The 12,568-nt window shown below is 45.2% G+C and overlaps 1 long non-coding RNA gene across 1 annotated transcript in view; it reads right to left on the bottom strand.

Moving 5' to 3' along the window:
- Positions 1-2,533: 2,533 nt before the first annotated feature.
- Positions 2,534-12,568, bottom strand: part of LOC139759780 (uncharacterized) — a 212,670-nt gene continuing 202,635 nt past the window's right edge. The window contains exon 3 of the long non-coding RNA XR_011715145.1: positions 2,534-2,688. This is a non-coding gene — a long non-coding RNA (uncharacterized lncRNA). The remainder of the gene's footprint in view (positions 2,689-12,568) is intronic.

Here is a 12,568-nt window from a genome sequence, read left to right on the forward strand (position 1 = left end):
TACCTGAACGAAAAAAAAAAAAGAAAAACCCAAGGCATGAAATAGATGCGATCTATTAAGACGATTACGGCACATTCATTTAGAAAAGACCTTGAACAAATTATTCTAGACTTGAGACGAAGTGAAATAAACACAAGGAGATCCATCTACCATCACAATGTGTGCAGGAGGAATACTACGTAGAGTAAGATAATGTTGCCCTTGTCCCACTCAGGGCTATATATACTTATGGAAGTCTGACCCTTCTGTCAATATCGAGCAGACCAACAGCAAACTCTGCCAAGAAGTTTACTCTCATACATAACATACAACGTTACGTAACCTGACCACCACAAGATCAGTGAAGGTATGGATGATTCACCCCGGACATAACAACCTGTGTGCAAGCATTTCATCCATAACAAGTGTCCTGCTTCAGATACTTGAAAAGCATCCTTCCTTTACCTATTGTAAATTATTCATTTTCAACATACGATGTTCTATACTCCAATCTTTATTCCTCAACAGTTCACTTATTGTATAACTTGTTAAACGATTGTACCCCGGTCCTTGCAGACGATCCCCTTATACAAACAACTTGCAGTGAAATTCATTCACTGGGGCTCATCACTGGTCCTCCGATGTACTCTGTATCCTGTTTAGCACCACCGCCTACACGATGGTTCGGAGTGCATAATGAACTCGCCAATCTTGGGCACATATCAAATCAAATCATTTGCAACGCCGACACCTTTACCACCCAAGGCTGCTACCAAGCTACTGACACCCCTGACGCTCGGGGACACCAATTTGGGGTGCTAACATGCCCCGGCGTCCAGGGGGCCACCAGGCTGGGGTGCTGACACCTTTGACACTCGGGGCCACCAGTTGGAGGTGCTGACAACCCCTGGTAAACAGAGGCCATCGGACTGGGGTGCTGACACCCTGGGTACTGAGCAGCCAACAGGCTGGGGTGGCGACACCCTCTGGCATCCAAGGGTCCCCCTTGGCTGGTATGCTGACACTCTTGGCACCCAAGGGCCGCCAGGCTGGGGTGCTGACACCCGCGGGCTACGAGACATGAGAGCTGGGGAAGCAGTTCCTTTCATCTCTTGCGCAACAATTTTGGGAATGTGTGAAGAAGGAGGGAGGGAGGGAGAGAGGGAAGGAGAAAGGGAGAGTAGATGTGCGCATGAGAGAGAAAGGAGGTGGAGGAGGCGGAGGAAAAGTAAACAATGAAAGAGGAAGGGGTGCCGAGGGGAATACAAGGGCTTTCAAGCAACACCAGAGCCCCGCGATGATGAAGGGTAACTTATCCAGGTACTAGGTCTCAGGAAGAATGAATTATTCATTAGAAAAAATACTGCAGTTACCCTAGTGATATCTGCTGGTATAAATTAGATGATTCTTGGACACTTGTGTCGCGGGACGTGCAACATAGATTTTTAGGAGTTAATGAAGGATAGGCCGAAATATTGCTAGAAAGATATATATATATACATACATATAAAATGCATGTGATACGTTCCAATGCCAAAGGGTAGATTTTCTTCAAGTTATAAACCAAGTTAAGCTCAAATTTACACAGTTATCTTATATAGGGCTTAAGATCATTTATGGATCTTGAGCCATTCACTTCCTAAGAAAAGCAAAATTTTAGAAAATTATTAAGAAAAGATTCTGTTGAATGACCAAGCCAGTGATGGGAACTTCCTCATGTTATGAGCTATGTTAAGCTTCAGGTAAACCTTATTTTGGAGGGGTCTAGATCAGGTGAAAACAACAAGTAAACCTGACTTATGGACAGCATACCACTGAACGGTTTATATGTCTTAACACAGTTATTCAAAGTTGTATCAATGTCTTAGTATAGCGAGCACAAGTTACCACATGCTTAAGATGTTGGTTAAAGGGAGACACTCCGAACCAAGGACGGACCAAAGGACGATGATGGACAAAGCAAGTGTCAGCCTCACTGCTACAAGAACGACCCAGTGACGTACCATAAGTCAGAGTTAGTGAGGGGCCTGCCTTTGTCTCTTTGCCATAACCCGGATCTGGGTGGGAGAAGGAGGCCCAGACGATATGCGGTATGAAAGTGTGATCAGTGACGTGTGATGTGCTACTTGCCAAAGTTGGTTTACCCTACCACCTTCCACAGCTGGTTTTACTCTTCCACCTGCCACAGCTGGTGTTCTAACATCTGCCGTAGGTGGTATTACCCTGCCACCTGCTACAGCTCGTGTTACTCTCACCTGCCACAGTTGGTGTTATTTTACCATCTGCCGTAGGTGGTATTACCCTACCACCAGCCACAGATGGTGTTACCCTACCACCAGCTGCGCCTGCCTCCTCAGACGCTGGGCTGCACTCGACAGCCTAAGGATACCACAAGCATCCAGTTTTGTGTCTAAAGTACTGAAAGGTTTCATCAATCGATATATATATATATATATATATATATATATATATATATATATATATATATATATATATATATATATATATATATATATATGCATCAGGATGACTTAAAGCTTACCTGAATGGAGAGATGACAGTATATACACGTCTTTCGATGAAGGTAGGGGAGTTAAATACGTGTTCATACATGGCTGGAGACGTGTAGCGATGACGTGTACTGGATGTAGCTGTAGACTTGGAATGGTGTAACAGTGATTATGCTCAAGCACATGTGACGTCACGCATCTGAAAAAGGAAGAAAATTTAACTGTGAATGTTTACGTCAATGACATTACTAACCCGTGAACTAAGCCGCCAGAACATGATGGTCAGTTAACAATGTTGATATCTCAAAAAGAAAACAAAAATAGGGTATTCTATCAGCTATCAGTCTCCGAGTAATTCTTTTAATCAATCATTATAACAAAGTAGTATATCATGCTACCTTCTCAACCAGTGATCTCGGCTTGGCCATACTGCTGTATCTTACCAAAATCAACATCCCGTGTCGCCTGCTTTAAGGGAACAAGAGGGAATAACTGTATCATCCATCCATATCAGGAGTTCTAAAAACACGTTAAGTCGCGAGGCTGGAGCTTAAGGTATATACTTTTTATTGGCCTTATAACAAAAAGTGAAGGTGTGCATGTTTTGGGGGATGGGATGCATGACATATTCACGTCAATTCTACCTTATGACTTTCCGATAGATATTTCCTTCAGGCATTTTGGTCCTGCAAGGTATTTTCTCTACCAGTTTTCCGTCCGGCGTGTTGCCGGAGGGAGTGGAAGGTGAGGGGAGAGAGCCTTTGCTTTGCTATCCTTTTCTTCTAATGCTCATAAGAGGACCGCATCTTTTTCCGTAGTGTTAAGGCCAGACCACCTCGCCTAAAGCTTGGTTATGTGAGGTCTCTGTATTTCAGTAAGTCTGGCCACCGCTCCTACAGACAGACGCACAAACATCAGACTGAGAGGGGTCAAGAGAAGAGCAGCTGAAATTGTATCTGATTTAAGAGAAGTGAGCCACAGCGTAAAGCTGAGAGCTATAAAATTTTCGACTACAAAAGAGAGAGGACTGAAGGTGGACCTCATACACAGCCTACAAGTCTCTAACCTGACGAATGATATTGACAGTGGACAGTTCTTCAAAAGATGGAATAACATGGTAACCAGATCAAACGATAAAGAACTGGGCACAAAGTTAGATAGAAAACGGTGTTAAGGTATTCTGGTTTTGTGTTAAGAGTGGTGGATGGTTGGTATAAACTGACCATGGAAATAGTGAGTTCCAGGAGTCTACAAGGGTTTACAGGGCTATTTGATGGCATAGAGAGTTCTAGGGATGGAACATGAGTGTAGAACTCTCTACCCACACTGCACAAATAAGTAGGTAATGACACATCTCTACACAAACACACACAGACTAGGGTGGGTGTGTGTGTGTGTGTGTGTGTGTGTGTGTGTGTGTGTGTGTGTGTGTGTGTGTGTATGTGTGTGTGTGTGTGTGTGTGTGTGTGTATACATATATGGAAATAAAGACGTGTCAGATATATACAAAGATAAGAGACGCGGCAACACGAGTGTAAAACCCTCTCCCCTTAACACACACTTAGTAATGACACACGTACTCAAACACACACACACACACACACACACACACACACACACACACACACACACACACACATACACACACACACACATAAGTACAGATGCCACACATTCTCCACCACTCACATCATCATCACAAGACCCTGCACGTTAGAATCGTCACATCTCCACCCGGAGATGCCAAGCTTAAAGGATGAGATGAGGCGAGAAGCTGTCTCCAGACGGATCTACTGGCACCAAGAACCCGCGAAGTGCCATCAAGGGCCCGGCAACGCATACCTGAGGGCCACCTGGTGATCTGGCACCCTGGGGTCTTGGCTGGCTACTGGGCACTGCTGTGGTACCAAGGTAAATTTACCCGATTCGTCACCAAGCGATGATGGAAAGAGAGAGAGAGAGAGAGAGAGAGAGAGAGAGAGAGAGAGAGAGAGAGAGAGAGAGAGAGAGAGAGAGAGTGCAGACCTACGACGAGCGTTTGCCAAAAAGGAAGGACTGAATGCCTAGCCGCACACCGCAGGAGAATCGAGTTATGAAGAACGAGTCGCGTGAGCAACGCGTTATCACGTGGTATGTATTGTGAGATGGAGAGGTTGCAGGTTTGCGGACCGAATGCCGGCAGTACTCGGGGGGAGAGAGAGAGAGAGAGAGAGAGAGAGAGAGAGAGAGAGAGAGAGAGAGAGAGAGAGAGAGAGAGAGAGAGAGAGAGTTGGGACCAGCCACAACAGCGTCACCATGGTAATGTCGAGCAGCTCAAGACGACGCCTCCCCCTCCTCCTCCTCCTTCGTCCGAGTCAGACGCGCCACAAGTACTAACGATCCCTCCCCTCACACCCTACCTCAGGTCTTAAGGACTGAAAGCCAGCCGTGGGTGCTGACGGTGACAGACATCCTCAGTCGCCGACGACTGAAAGTCCATCATTGGGTGCTGACGAATGAAGGCCTTCCCTGGGTGCTGACATTATGTAAGTCTTCCTCTGATGCTGACGGCTGAAAGCCTTCCTTAGGTGCTCACAACGTAAGATTTCCTCAGTTGGTGCTGACGAATGAAGGCCTTCCTCGGGTGCTGACAAACGTAAATCATCCTCGGGTGCGGACGACTGAAGGCCTCCTTTGGGTATCAGCAATTAAAGTCCTTTCTTGGAACGATATTAACAGCTCCTCCAGGGGGACAGCATTTCCGACGGGCCTCTCTCTTTCTCTCTCTACGCGGCGGAAATTCTCCCATACCTCCATCGCTCACGGTCAACACTCGCAAGCTTTATCATCCTAAACCACTGGTTTGATAGTTTTATGTATATTCTCTGAAAGAATGTTTGTCGTCAGATAATAAATCCATCGTAATCAGCAGGCAATATCCAGCCTTCACGCTGGTGGCGGCGGATCCAGTTCTCGCTCTCGGAAAAAAAAAAAAAAAAAAAAATATATATATATATATATATATATATATATATATATATATATATATATACATATGTATGTGTGTGTGTGTGTGTGTGTGTGTGTGTGTGTGTGTGTGTGTGTGTGTGTGTGTGTGTGTGTGTGTGTGTGCCCCTCCCACTTCGGTGGGATAATATCACGAACAAACGAACGACCTCATCTGCACACACCCAGTCAACAGATATCATGCATAAGTTACCAGAATCAGACACTGATATCTACAGGCAAGCGCCGTAAAACTATGCCACTGTTTACCTTGATCGCATCATACAAAATGGTTCAGCCCGGATACTACACCTCCCCACCTTATTGCCGTCAATGCACGTCTTCCTCCCCCTCCTGAAAGTTCAGGCCCCGATACTCCGAGGCTTCCTTCATGAACTCCGTCCTTCTGTTTTCCCTTGGTCTCCTCCTTCCCTGTACCCTCACCATCTCTGGTATGTATCTGTCGGTCTCTACCCTCACCCTCTCCATACGTCCGAACCATTTCGGTACACTCTGGTCGTCCCTCTCAGTCACACTACATACACTTGCTGTCACATCTTTTTCTCTTTGACAATGTCATTTCTGACACGATTAACTCCCCACTGACCTCATACCATCCTCAGACATTTCATATACAAACGCTTCCACCCATTTCGCCTCTTTTACATTCAAGGCTTAAGAATTGCTTCCATGCAACACAACTTTGGGTGATGGAACTCAATCTGTGATCGGATGTTTCCTCTACATCTTTCACATAACACTTGGAACAGATGAATCACACGAATCTTTATCCTCAATCACAGGTTAGCTTTATCTCTGAGGATAGGAGAATAAGAAAACTACCCACGTGTCTCCCACGTGTAGTAAGAGGCGGCCAATAAGGGCGGAAACAGAGGCCTAGAAACTCTTCGGTCGCTGTATTATCACTTTCCAAATTAAGGAACAGAGGAGAGAGCCAATCGAGGATGGCTCCCCGAAGGTTCAGGCTTGGGTGTCTCAACGTGCGTGGGTGTAACCAGGATGAGAAGAAAGGAGAGATGGGTTCTATATTGAGGAGAGGAACAGGGATGCTTTAGCTCTGAGTTACAGTAGGTCTGGGAGTGTCTGAGGGTAAAAAATGAGGATGGTGTGAAGACGAGGGCAAAAGGAGGAGGGGGCAGCACATCTGATGGAAGAGGAGCTATGGGAATGTGCTAGAGAGTGCAAAGGATTATGGTTAACATTACTGTGTTATGAATGGGGGTGAATGTCAGTACCTGGTACCGAGAGGAGTGAGAAAGAGGTGAGCGAGTGCTTGGGTAATTTTGATGTAAGGGATCGAGTCTTCGTGGTGGGTAATTTGAACTTAAGAGTGGGTGGCGATGAGGCAGTTGAAGGTATAATTAGGGAGCATATGGTACACGGGTTAAATGAACATGGGGAACAGCCTGTCGAGCTGTGTGCTGGAAAAAGGATTGGTGATCAAGAATACCTGGCTCATATATGTTACATAGTTTCATATATGTGGGTGATGGCTTTGGCGACCATAGAGCATTTATGGATCATGAACGAAATGACGCAAGTGCAAATTTGAGATTTGGGATATCAATGTGCTGAAAGTGGTCGCAGATGAGATGTCTGATCATACCTTGGTGGAGGCCTGTGTGAAAGTATCAAGTTGCTTTAGGAAAAGAGAAAATGATATGGAGAGTGAAGCGGTGCAAGCAAGTGAGCTTGGACAGAGGCTTTTGTGGAGAAATACTGAGAGAGATTGCGTGGAGAGTGGCAACAGGTGAGAGAAAAGGAAACAAGGGGAGTGGGCGAGGAGTGGAAGGTATTTAAGGAATCACTGCCTACATGTAAGGACTGAAGTGTATGGCATGCAGAGGGTAGAATGTGGACATATGAGAAAGGGTAGTGAGTGGTGGGATGAGAGGGTTAATCTAATATCGAAAAAGAAAGAAGAGAGGTGCAAGGACAATTAATGCAAGGAAGGAGTGTGAGTGATTGGGAGATGTACAAGAGAAAGAAACAGAAGGTCAAGAGTTAGGTGAAGAAGCTAAAAAAGTGGGCAAACGAGAGATAGGGTGAGAAAGTATCAATAGTGTGAGGGGAGCAGGAGGAAAGATGAAATCATCAGTGAGAGGAACAGGTTGGGAAGTGGTAACAGGCAAAGAAGAGGTGAAAAAGAGGAGTGAGTATTTTGAAGAAGTGTTGGATGTGTGGAGGATGTGGGGTATTTTGGACGAGGTGGTGTGTGGAGCGGAAGAGTGATGGTGAATAATTTGGCAAAAATAAAAAAAATGTGAAAGCCTTGTGTAAGGTGAAGAAGGGCAGAGTTGCAAGAGTGGATATGACTGTAGCCCCTCACGAAAGAGATGACGGCATCTCAGATCAGTTACTCATGCTTTTCAGTATGCCTCAGGGTGAGGTACCAGAGGGGTGGCAGAATGCCTGTATAATGCCTCTGTAAAAAGGCGTGGAGAGATAAAGTAAACCAATGGTCGAATGACAGATTAAGGTATACAGAGAGTAGCGACTGAGATGGAAGCGGCATAAGCAGAGCATCAAACTAGGAGGGAGCAATGTGGCTTCAACAATAGTCGAGGAAGTCGGGATCACGTGTATGACATTAAAACACTGCGTGAGGAAGAAAAGAATTTGTTATGACGTTTCTGGACCTGCGGAAAAGTGCACGATAAGGTTGAAAGAGAGTCCTTGTGGAAGATGCGAATATATGGTGCAGGAGAAATGCTGTTCGATGCAGTGAGGAGTTTTTATCGAAGAGTAAGGTGAGTGTACGAGTAGAGGGGGAGGAGAGTGAGTGGATACAGATGAAGGTAGGTCGGCGTCAAGGGTGTGTGTGATGTCACCATGGCTGTTTAATTTGTTCATGGTGAGGGTGGTGAGGGAGGTGAATGTGAGGGTCTTAGAAAGAGGGACGGGTCTATAGTAGGAGGTGAAGGGATCTGAGAGGCAAGTCAATTGCTGTTTGTAATGGAACAGCTCTGGTAGCAGATTCAAGCGAAAAACTGCATAAAGTGCTGCATAAACTGAGGGGAGACTGTAAAAGGAAGAAACTGAGAGTTGGTGTGAAAATAAGTATGGTAGTGAGGCGCAACGGTGGGATTGAGGATGGGAGTGGAGAACAAGACAGGATAGGTTGAGTATGAGTTCGAATGGGGAGAACCTGCTGGAACTGGAGTTATTTTGGTACTTGGATGTAGAGATGGAAGCAGATTGAACCATGGAAGGGAAAGAGAGTCACAGGGTGGATTGAGAAATATCTGGAAGGAGAGGTCATTGTTAGTGCACAGAAGGGTATGACTGAAGGTTTGGTAGTCCCGATGGCGTTGTATGGTTCTAAGTCGTGGCCTGTAAACGCAAAAGGAACGGAAGAGAGCAGGTGTGTTGGAAGTAACATGCTCGTGGACTACACATGGTATGAGGAGGGATGATCGAATGGGGAATGACAGCGTAAGAGCGACGAGTGGCTGGAAGTGCAGTCTGGATGAAAGAGATGACGAAGGTGCGCTGAAATTATCTGGGCATAAGGATGTGGATGAGTGAATGAATACTTAAAAAGAGGATCTACGCGGCAGAAATATAGGGAAGAAGAGGGAAAGGGAAGAACAAGAAGATGGAAGGATGGAGTAGAAGGTGTTTAGAATATATATATATATATATATATATATATATATATATATATATATATATATATATATATATATATATATTGCAGTAGATTACAGTGATGCGCTTGATCTATTGTTTGCTGATAACCACAGGAATAATGGAACATAAGTCCCATGGGGGAACTTATCTTGAATCATGTAATCTGGTGGTTATCAGCAAATATCTTTCAGACTATGTTAAGTTCACATGTAAAGCGATGTGAACAATTTCACCAGTGTGCATCCTAGAATCGAACCCGGGCAACTGAGAATGGTAGGCAGACATAACTTTATATATATATATATATATATATATATATATATATATATATATATATATATATATATATATATATGTGTGTGTGTGTGTGTGTGTGTGTGTGTGTGTGTACATAAACAATTAGGAAAGTTTCATTGATGAGTGTAAATCTAAACTTCTTACAAGAGAAAAATTGTAACAAAAGGGGATCTAGCATATATTTCGTGTCCATGATATCTGCAATATTCTCATTTCTATAGTAACCGAGATGCCAAGGGTTGCAATGTCGCCCTCAAGAGATTGTACCATCGTATTGGAGGGTCGCGACGTCGTCCTCAAGATACTGTGCCGTCGTACTCGAGGGTACGCATCGTCGTCCTCAGGGAGCCCAACGAGTCGGGCGAAGTAGGTGGGTGTCGAGGTGGCCGTTGCGTCACAAGGCAGAGCAGACGTAGGGAGGTAGGTAGGTAGGCAGGTCCGCGGGCGCTCGCCAGGGGGGAGTCCGGGAAGAGCGACCTCGCTAGTCTCCTGAATAACCCTACCCCCACCACCGCCACCACCACCTCCTTCCTCCCCCGCTACCACCACCTCCTTCCTCCCTCTCCCCCCAAGTTGCTAACAATCGTAAGTTCTGGGAAACGCTCAAGACATTCTCAATGTAATTTTTCAAACAGCAGGACAAAAAGCACTGAGGGGGTGTGGGGGTTACTGCTACCAGGGAGGGTACGTCTCCATGCAAGGCGCACAGTTGCGATAAGGAAACAAATTTTTTTTTATTGTCTTTTTGTTTTGACAATGGCCCACAACTTGAGCGTGTTATGATGCAGGTTGTAGGTTGTGCTTACTACAACCCATGACCAAGTATACACCAGCCAAATAAGGGTATCTAGATCTTTTTATATTCGTTATCTTTTGATAAATTGATTATAACTTTAATAAAGATAACAAAAAGTTAGTAATAATAAAAGTGCATCGCCGACAATTATAGAATTACTACGTATTAACAGCATTACGATAATGTTATAACAACAGTTATAGTGAGGTTTGACTACAACCATTCCATCAACAGCGCCACTACCTCCCCTGGCGGCCGGTAACTCCACTGTTCCTTCCAGCGGCCACAGTCACCTCAGGACGAGGTATGTCCACTGCAACATCACATGACAACCTGTCCTTCTCCCTCCCTCATAGTCATGTAGACTACAGGCACTGAGGACACACACACACACACACACACACACACACATGGGTCCCCGCGGGTGTAAAACTCTCTCCTCGTACAATACAAATTGGTAATTACACACACACACAAACACCCACACACACACACACAACACACACACACACACACACTAGTCTTGGTGACTTCTTGTTAGCTTCATCCTGCTGAGTGCGGTATATTCGCCTTCAAGTACGGTATTCATAAGTCTGTTTATGTTTTACATATCATCACAGCTCTAAAACAAAAAACAACAAAAAAAAAAAACGAAAGCCTGTGTTAGTTTACGTGTATGTAAATTATACTTATGACAATAATCTGCATAAATACAGAAGTTTTTAACTGGGGTTATTTGAGTACTAAGACATCCCCGACACTGGCCTGCCAGGAATCGACCTTCAATAGACATGAGCGCGTCAGCTTTCTGCCGACACTTGGTCAATGGGCCGCCGCCGCCGAGGCTCGGCTCATTCATTACCTCGCCAGCAGGAGAGACCAGCTAGTTGCCTGACCACTCAACAGATGGCGGGAGGGGCGCCGGCGGGCCCAAGCCACCACACACACACACACACACACACACACGTCTCATTGCACTTGCAATCACGAGTATTTTTTGCTCTCTCTCTCTCTCTCTCTCTCTCTCTCTCTCTCTCTCTCTCTCTCTCTCTCTCTCTCTCTCTCTCTCTCGGGTGAACGATGGGTGCAAAAAAATGGAAATGGCTCCTGAAACGTCGGGACTTCCTGGAGTGGCCATTGTGGCACGGGCCGGGTCCAAAAGAGCCATGAAACAATGTAAAACCTTACATCCCATTTCCAACTCTCCATTTCTCTCCTCTCACTAACAATATAAAGCCTTTACAACGGTCGTGAGGATAACAACAGGTCAGTGGGAGGGAAAGGCTAGGCTGGCTGGTACGGGAGACCAGTTGTTGTTATGAGAGAAGTTGATTAAGACTCGAGAGGACGAGTAGGATGTAATACTCTTAGTACATGATACGTATTGTCCAGTATCCTTCTCTGTAATTTTCTAATAAACCACGACTATAAAAGATTACATGTACTGATAGTCGAGAACTCTGCAGTATGTAATCCACACTCAGTAATGAGACACAGTCTCTGTCCAGAGGGCCACTAGCAACAATGGAAAATATACATCATCTAACAAATACACTGTAGAACAAATACATGAAAAACTAACCTTTACGAAAACCAGAAATAGAACGTAAAAGCAACTACAGTGGAAATCTAGGTGGTAGACAAACAGTTCTGTATACAGACTGCCTCATGTAGGATATGACATCCAATAAGGCCGATGGAATCAGGTGAGAGTAATAAGAGTGACAGTATGTGACGCTCATGGGAGTGACGTAGTAACATCATAGGAGGAGGTGGCACCCAGGAGCCACGTGTCCCAGCACCACACACTCAAACTCCACACATTCCGGCACCACAGATCCCAACACGCCATAGTAACACATGCCCCAGTACCACACACCCCAGCACTACATACTCCAGTACCACACACCCCAGCACCGCATACCTCAGTATCGCACACCCTAGCACCACATACCTAAGTATCGCACCACACACACACACACACACACACACATACACACACACACACACACACATCCCAGCAGTATGAAAATTATTCATTCTTACACGAAGATATCCGTAAGATGTCAAAAGCTCTTAATCGTAAGAGAGCTCAGGTCCCAGACAAAAAAAAAAAAGAATTGCCCTCTGTACTTAAGGAGTGAACAGAGACACTGGACAGTCCACTCGAGTTGTTCAAAAAGTCATTAGATACGGAGCCACACCAAGATGACTGGAGGTGAACAAACGTCACACCTACTTCTCGAGGATGGAGAGAAGATAATCACACTGAACTACGGTCCGGAGGCTATGACGTCTACGATAGGTAGAACGCCGGAGAAGATAAACGGGAGAGAGATGAATGAAT

This window comes from Panulirus ornatus, chromosome 3 (assembly GCF_036320965.1).
Source record: "Panulirus ornatus isolate Po-2019 chromosome 3, ASM3632096v1, whole genome shotgun sequence".
Taxonomy (NCBI): Eukaryota; Metazoa; Arthropoda; class Malacostraca; order Decapoda; family Palinuridae; genus Panulirus; species Panulirus ornatus.